The following is a 7,149-nucleotide window of genomic DNA, read 5'->3' as shown; positions in this document are numbered from 1 at the left end:
GTAGAAAAATTGTATAAGTGCCTTTTGTGGTGGTGAGTATTCTAAGAATGTGCTATGCTTTGCTGTGCTAATTCGCTTCAGTCCTGTTAAACTCTGTGTGACCCTATGGACTGTAGCCCATCAGGATACTCTGTTTATGGGGTTTCTCCAGGCAAAAATACTGGAGTGGGTTGCCATGCCATCCTCCAGGGAATCTTCCCCATCCAGGGATTTAATCCACATCTCTTAAGTCTCCTGCATTGGTAGGCAGGTTCTTTACAACTAGTGCCACCTGGGAAGCCCATTCTAAGGATACCTGAAATAAAAGACATTTCTTTGGAGGAAGAAAACAAAGAGGAAAAGGAAAAAAAGTAGAAAGAGGTGACAGGAAAGAGGAGAAGAGCAAAGATGAGATGTAGGGAGAAGAGTGAGTGAAAGTTGCTCAGTCATGTCCGACTCTTTGTGACCCCATGGACTGTAGCCTGCCAGGCTTCTCTGTCTATAGAATTCTCCAGGCAAGAATTCTGGAGTGGGTAGGAGTTTAGAAAAGTGTTGGGAAGATAAGTGAGGGAAAGAGTAGAAGTGAAAACATGTACTATTATTCAATTATGAATTTACCCATCCACTTATTCAGTTGGCTACTCAACATGTTAACATTTATTGCATATTTACTATGTGCCTGGTACAAGGTCTACAGTAATAAAATAGAATAAGACTGCTCTCCTTGCTTATAATTCAGTGATGAAACTATGTAATGGAAAAGGGAAAATCTGACTCCATATTGGGTCTCTTTTTTCCACTTTAACCTTTATATTCTATTGCTTTTGCTTTGCATTAAGAATGATACCCATAGCTTGAAATACATGGGAAAACCCATTCTCAAGGTTCTGATCTTTAAGGGTATAACACTTTTTACTTCATATAGAAATAAAAAGATGAAAAAGAGTGAATACTATTTTCTTTTTAGAGATTTATAGGATCATTGTTACCTGACCTATGTGGACAGTTTCAAAAACAAAAGAACCCTATACCCAAGAAGTTTCCAATAACCAAATACTCTCCTCCCTCAGTTTGCCTTTAAAAATGTCTTGCTGCAATCTCACTACTGGGTATATACCTTGAGAAAACCACAACTGAAAAAGACACATGTATCCCAGTGTCCATTGGAGAACTATTTAAAAATAGCTAAGACCTGCAAGCAACCTAGATGTCTATTGACAGATAAATGGATAAAGAAGTTGTATTACATGTATCAGTTCAGTTCAGTTCAGTTCAGTCACTCAGTCATGTCCAACTCTTTGCGACCCATGAATTGCAGCACACCAGGCCTCCCTGTCCATCACCAACTCCTGGAGTTCACTCAAACTCATGTCCATCGAGTCGGTGATGCCATCCAGCCACCTCATCCTCTGTTGTCCTCTTCTCCTCCTGCCCCCAATCCCTCCCAGCATCAGAGTCTTTTCCGATGAGTCAACTCTTCACATGAGGTGGCCAAAGTACTGGAGTTTCAACTTTAGCATCATTCCTTCCAAAGAACACCCAGGACTGATGTCCTTCAGAATGGACTGGTTGGATCTCCTTGCAGTCCAAGGGACTCTCAAGAGTCTTCTCCAACACCACAGTTCAAAAGCATCAATTCTTTGGCACTCAGCTTTCTTCACAGTCCAACTCTCACATCCATACATGACTACTGAAAAACCATAGCCTTGACTCGATGGACCTTTGTTGGCAAAGTAATGTCTCTGTTTTTGAATATGCTGTCAAGGTTGGTCATAACTTTCCTTCCAAGGAGTAAGTGTCTTTTAATTTCATGGCTGCAATCCCAATCTGCTGTGATTTTGGAGCCCAAAAAAATAAAGTCTGACACTGTTTCTACTCTACAATGAGATATTACTCAGTCGTGAAAAAAGGAATGAATTTGAGTCAGTTGTAGTGAGGTGGATGAACCTAGACCCTGATATACAGAGTGAAGTGAATCAGAAAAAGAAAAAAAAAATATTGTATATATTAATGCATATATATGGAATCTAGAAAAAGGGTATTGATGAACCTATTTTCAGGGCAAGGATAGAGAACAGACTTATGTACACAGAGGGGCAAAGGAAAAGGTGGGACAAACTGAGAGGGTGCCATTGAAATATAGACAATACCATGTGTAAAACCGATAGTGAATGGGAAGTTGCTGTATAGTGCAGGGATCTCAGTCTGATGCTCAGTAACAACCCGGGTGGGATGGAGTGGAAGGTGGGAGGGAGGTTCAAGAGGGAGGGGACATGTGTATACCTTTGGCTGATTCATGTTGATGTAGGGCAGAAACCAACACAACATTGTAAATCAATTATCCTCCATTTAAATATAATTTTTTAAAATAAAAAAAAGTCTTGCTAAAATCCTTCAGATTTTTTAAGGGGGTTGGGGGTATAAACTACCCATTTTCCTTGCATAGCCCTGCAATAAACCTTTCTGTGCTCTAAAATCAGACATTTAAATATTGTTTGGCCTCTCTGTTAGGCATACGAATTTGTATTTGGTAAGAAATACTGAAAAATAATTGGGAAAATTAACAATATCATTTTAGATAGTGCTGTGCCCTATAAAATAAAACAGAATGTACTGTGACAAGGCTACACATTATGGGAAAAAGAATATGTGATGTACTAGCTTCTCAATATTGAGTAAAAGTTTACTGTTACAATAGTAAGTAAAAAATTGAAGAAGCAGAGTTCTGCACCTAAGGTTATTATCAGTTGAACTGAGCATAAACACAAAATGTATGAGGTAAATAAGATGAGAGAGCAAATCATGGGGATATACAGAAAAATGTGGGCAATAATCTGGATTGACATAATGTTAGAAAATGGAGCTTGGGCCAAGTTCACCTGCATTTCTGAGGGAGAAAGAAGCTATATCTGATATCAAGTCTACATTTAAAGGAACAAATGTATCTCAATCATCTTAAAAAAACTTAAATCAAAAAACATTTCGGTTACTAACTCAACTCCACAAAAAGAATTAGGCATTTCTAGTACAGAGATTATGATCTCATGCCTCCTTTCATAAAATAATATGAAATTTCCTACCTAGGTTTTTAGATCAGAGTTAAAATGGGACACATTTAGTGCAAAAGAAGTACATTTTGGGAGACTATGTATCTTCTTTTAATTTCAATTGTTTATTTTTTGGCTGTGCTGGGTCTTTGCTGCTCTGGGTAGGCTTTCTCTAATTGCACTGAGGAAGGGCTGCTCTCTAGTTGAAGTGTGCAGGCTTCTCATTGATGTGGCCTACTGTTGCAGAGCACAGGCTCTAGGGTGTGTAGGCTTCAGTAGTTGTGGCACATGGGCTCAGTAACTGGTACACAGGCTCAGTTGACCATAAGCATGTGGAATCTTCCCAGACCAGGGATCCAACCTGAGTCCTCTGCATTGGTGGGTGAATTCTTAACCGCTGGACCACACTTTGTTATCTTGATCCTGACTCAATTTCTCAATTTCATAAGTGAAAGGACCAAAGGAACTCAGTGGAAACTTCAGACATGAATAATTTGCTATCTGTGGAAAAGGAAGCATATCTATCAAGGTCTCAATAGGAGAACAAATTAAAACATTAAGTAATAAATAAATGAATATATTATTTGTTTTCTCTGAAATCAGTAAAGGAAAACCAAATACCAGGTGTGACCAACAGCTTCCATTTGCTATTCCATTTTTCACCATTCTCTAATATGCTTTATGTCTTTTCAAATTGACCTGTGAATTACAGCCACAGAGTTCATATGCCACTGAGGCTTCCAAAGGGTTTGGGCACTGAAGATCATGCTGAAAGATGAGAGCGTAGGAGGACAGAAAGTCTGTATTTCCCCAGCTTTCTTGAAACACAACTTAGCTTGGGAAACTGCACAATTTTTCTTCCAAATGAGGACATATCTGAGAGTGAAAGAAGTGCTACTAATGGTTACACTTGTACAAAAGGTTTTAAATCTTACCTGGCCCAGGCAAATCTGTATTTACATTCAGCCTAATTTGGGCTATCTTCCTCAGTTGAATATTAGTGCTCCTCTTAAGTTGTTCAATGTGATTCTCTCCTTTTCTGAGCACCAGATGTCTCTGTTTCTCCTAGCCCACTGTTTCTCAAATACTAGCATGTATCAGAATCACCTATTAAAGTAGGGATTGGTGGAGACTGGACTCAGAGTTTTAGGTTCAGGGATGGAGGCTGAGTATTTTCATGTCTAACAGATTCCAAGTAATGCTAATGCTTCTGGTTCCTGATTTGTACTTTGAGACACACTATCTTGATCATTTTGGGTTAAGCTTGATAAGAACATTGATACTGTTAACCTTAAGTCTCTGTACTATACTAAGGGGTCCTTTTATACTTGTCCACACTTTTGTATATAGCCTGTCTGTAGCTATTTCTCCTTGAATTATGCAGGATACTATATAATGATGAAAGTCAAGGATTATAAATTATAATCTCATTATAAATCCTTAAAGTTTACTTTAAATAAAATGGATTCAGAGCTGGTTCTTGTGTCATGGTGAGAAAGTTGATTGATTTTGTAAGGCAGTACAAGACATGTGCTTCAATTATCTCCTTATCACATTTCTTGCTTTGAAACAGACACTAATGAAGAATCTATGTCCTCTTGCCTTTCTGATTGTCTCTAGCAAGTCAAGGTTTATGACACAATGATAAGAAGTGATAGGGAAAACATAGAGTTGTGTAAGTGGATCCATATTGAGAAAATGACCTACAGTCTTTATTTCAGCAAAGCGCATCCTCAGCAACTGTCATATTCATTTGGGGAAAAGTAAATAATATCATCTGATCTAGGGTTGTCAGTCATCTTAATGTTCAGCAGAACACCTTAAGAAACATTTTATTGACGTATATTCAAATGAATAATTAAAAGTTGAAAGCATCTGAAGCTGAACCAGTGGCACTCTAATCTATATAGAAAAGGATTGAAAGTTTATGCCCAAAAGGAAAAGAAAAGGGAAAGGAATACAAATGAAAGGTTGTACAATGATTTGCGCTTTTGAAGGGGCCCTACTCTTTGCCACTTCACAGATGCAATTTTCGTATCAGCCATGGTAAGCAAGAGACTAAAATCCTGTTGAGTTTGGTGGTTGGCTGAGGTGGAAGAGGGGATTTTAAAAAGTCGAGTTCATTCCTTTAAGGAAAAAAAAAAATCCAAAAATTAACACCAAAATGTAATAATGTCAAATGAATTAAAACTAAATGCCCCCCCCCAAAAAAAACTAAATGCCCGTATGCAGGAATCTAAGTTTATTTTTTTAGCATTGTGTTGCAATCTTTGAATGATGGAAATATCTTAATCTGTCTTATATCAGTGAGATTTTTTACTAGTACCAACATTTTCCTAGTTTTCAAAAAATCATTTTACAATTTGACTGTATTTATTTAGTCCTGTCAGTGTCAGCCTCTGCCTATAATTCTTTATATCTAATATTCTTGTGTAGCTTAAATTCACATAGCCAGCAATACATGGCAGAGTTGAATTCCAAACCTAGGTATGTGCATCTCCAAAGCCAGGGCTCCTAATCAGCAAACAGTTCTGCGTCCTAGCCCCCATGTCTTTCCAGATCTCTTTCTTTTCTGCTTCCATGAAATATCCATTCATTCATTCACTGAAATAACATTGATGGTTGTGAAAGTTACTCAGTTGTGTCTGACTCTTTGAGACCCTGTGGACTATATATAGTCCATGGAATGCTCCAGGCCAGAATACTGAAGTGGGTAGCCTTTCCCTTCTCCAGGGGATCTTCCCAACCCAGGGATTGAATTCAGGTCTCCCGCATTGCAGATGGATCTTTACCAGCTAGCTGAGCCACAAGGGAAGCCCAATATTGATAGTATTGATAGTTGCTGAACTCTAAAAGTGTGTGTGTGCTCAGTTGCTTCAGTTGTGTCCAGCTCTTTGTGACCCTACGGACTGCACCCTGCCAGGTTCCTCTGTCCATGAGATTCTCCTGGCAAGAATACTGGATTGGGTTGCCATGCCCTCTTCCAGGGGATTTTCCCAATCCAGGGATTGAACACATATTTCTTGCATTGCAGGCAGATTCTTACACACTGTGCCACTTGTGTAGCCCCAAACTTTAAATAAAATTTGTTAAACTCTAGTATCAGGAAGTATATTGTGACTGTATGATTCAATATTCTAGGCAAAAACAGGCAACAACCTGTCTGAGGCAATACATTCCTTGAGATCAGAGATATGTCTTTTCTGTATCTACATTCCTAGGATGAGCAAAATGAAAAAGTGAAAGTCGTTCAGTCGTGTCTGACTCTTTGCGAATCCATGGGCCATAGAGTCCATGGAATTCTTCTGGCCAGAGTATTAGAGTGGGTAACCATTCCCTTCTCCAGGAGATCTTCCAAACCAAGGGGTTGAACCCAGGTCTCCTGCATTGCAGGTGGACTCTTTACCATCTGAGCCACCAGGGAAGCCCAGGCTTCATAGAATTGAGGCTACCCTCCCTCATGGAAGTACAAGCAGAAGTCATTGGTAGTGCTTTTCATCAGTCATGGGCCTGGGAGAAAGTCTCACAGAGGATGTGTCATTGACGTTGCAAATTTGATTAAAGAAGGATAGTGTAAGGCAGAAAACAAAAGGAACAAAACACAAACACTATACCTGGATGGCTCATTGATTTCTCATAGGGGCCAAGGTTAGGAATCCTGATACTGTTTTATTTGCACACACAGATAAAGAATTACATATAGATGTATATATGCATGCATATAACATCTATGTGAAATACACACATATGCATGATTATACATATATACATCTATATGTAATTCTTTATCTGTGTGTGCAAATAAAGCAGTATCAGGATTCCTAACTTTGGCCCCTGTGAGAAATCAAGGAACCACCCAGGTACAGTGTTTTGTTCCTTTTGTTTTCTGCCTTACACTATCCTTCCTTAATCAAATTTGCAACGTCAATGACACATCCTTTGTGAGACTTTCTCCCAGGCCCATGACTAATGAAAAGCACTACCAATGACTTCTGCTTGTACTTCCATGAGGGAGGTTAGCCTCAATTCTATGAAGCTTGGCCCATAACCATATATATATACTTACTTATGGGCTTCCCTGGTGGCTCAGAGGTTAAAGCATCTGCCTGGAATGAGGGCGACC

Source organism: Bos indicus, chromosome 11 (genome assembly GCF_029378745.1).
Source record: "Bos indicus isolate NIAB-ARS_2022 breed Sahiwal x Tharparkar chromosome 11, NIAB-ARS_B.indTharparkar_mat_pri_1.0, whole genome shotgun sequence".
Classification (NCBI taxonomy): Eukaryota; Metazoa; Chordata; class Mammalia; order Artiodactyla; family Bovidae; genus Bos; species Bos indicus.
The sequence above is the reverse complement of the archived record's forward strand: the minus strand, read 5'-3'. Positions refer to the sequence as shown.